This window comes from Pteropus alecto, unplaced genomic scaffold (genome assembly GCF_000325575.1).
Source record: "Pteropus alecto unplaced genomic scaffold, ASM32557v1 scaffold3, whole genome shotgun sequence".
In the NCBI taxonomy this organism is placed as follows: domain Eukaryota; kingdom Metazoa; phylum Chordata; class Mammalia; order Chiroptera; family Pteropodidae; genus Pteropus; species Pteropus alecto.
Genome location: NW_006442484.1, coordinates 63,990,917 through 63,992,501, shown reverse-complemented (window position 1 = coordinate 63,992,501; position 1,585 = coordinate 63,990,917).

Sequence of the window (1,585 nt, the reverse complement as noted above, 5' to 3'; positions counted from 1 at the left end):
CATTTACATTAAAAAATTCAATGTAAAGTTCAACACTTTCTGTGGAGCGCAGAGGTTGTGTGGCAGAGCTCAAATACAAAGTGGTCATACAAAAGATTTTTGAAGATTATGGCCAAAAAAGAATTACGATATTTAAAAATGTAGGTGGAGGACTCATAGACCCTGAGAATAAATCTAAACACCTAAGGGCCCAAGTATTCCAGATTGAGAACAATTTGACTAGATCACTCAGAAAACATCTGACCTAGAAGAAGACTTTTTTGAATCAGATATGGCACAAAAATTATCTGTACAATGAGCTAAACTTCTAATTTGGCTAGCCTCAGTGGAGACTTGATTATTGATAAAGGGCTGCTATTCAGCAGCACTCACCAATATGTTATACTGGTCAGTGTCTGTTCTGATTGATCAGTATTCACAGTGCACCTGTCACTTATGTGTTTAAATTACCTGAGCATTGGAGGAATATAATGTATTGCTAACAGGAATCCCTGTGATATCAAATCTGGCTACCATCATGGTGAGCCCCTGAAGTAGAAGCCAATAGGATGCCATGGTGACTAATAGCTCTAATAATAATAAACACCAGTAGCATCATTATTGAATAATTAACATTTGCATAATAATCTATCAAATGTTTTGGAGTCTTTATTTTATTTGGTAGAAGCCGAACATTTGAGAAGGAAAGAAAAGAAAGAAAAAAATTAACTACGGTTCTTGTAGGTTGAGTCAAAATACAGAAATCTTAGTCTGCCCACTTCCTTCATAAGTGTCTGGCTAGACAACGGCTGTAGCCACTGCCAAATAGCTGTGATCATATCACCTCCTGTTGTCCCTAAACTCTAAATTCTCTCTCTCTCTCTCTCTCTCTCTCTCTCTCTCTCTCTCTCTCTCTCTCCCACCCTCCCTCCCACACACACACACACACACACACACACACTATGTACATGCTCCATTGAGGAAAAATGAACCAGGGACAACTGTACTCCATGTGTCTGTATAGACCCATGCCTCACAGGCATAAATATCTAGTGACTCCTAAAGTGCTTGCTGGAGGCTTCTGAAAAGAAAGTTCATGGAACATTTCCTGATTCCAGAATTTAACCTTGCATGAGCTCTAAGTTCCAGCAAAACAGAAGTATAAAATAGACTGCAGGCCCAAGACATAAACATCAAACCCCAAAGTTTTTGACAAAGGAGAGAGCCTCAGTAGTGTTCTGGACTCAGAGCCAAGACTTGGTTTTGTGGCCACTGGGGACATTGTGAACCAGTGAAGGAAGAATCAGCTCTTCACTCAGAGGATGGTGGTCGGTATTGCTAGTGTTGAATTGCAGCTAAAAGTCAGCTGGAATTAGATGTGAAAGAATTTAAACTCTGCTATTTCCATTTAGGTTACTACCTGAAGACTCTGCTACCTAAAGGCCTTATTTACACAACATCAAAATTAAATTTAACTGGATATATACATGTATACATATATGTATATACATACATATATGTGTGTATATATAGCTATAGCTATATACCTATATGGACATGTAGATATATACATATATATAGGCACCACACAATTAAATTTAAATGG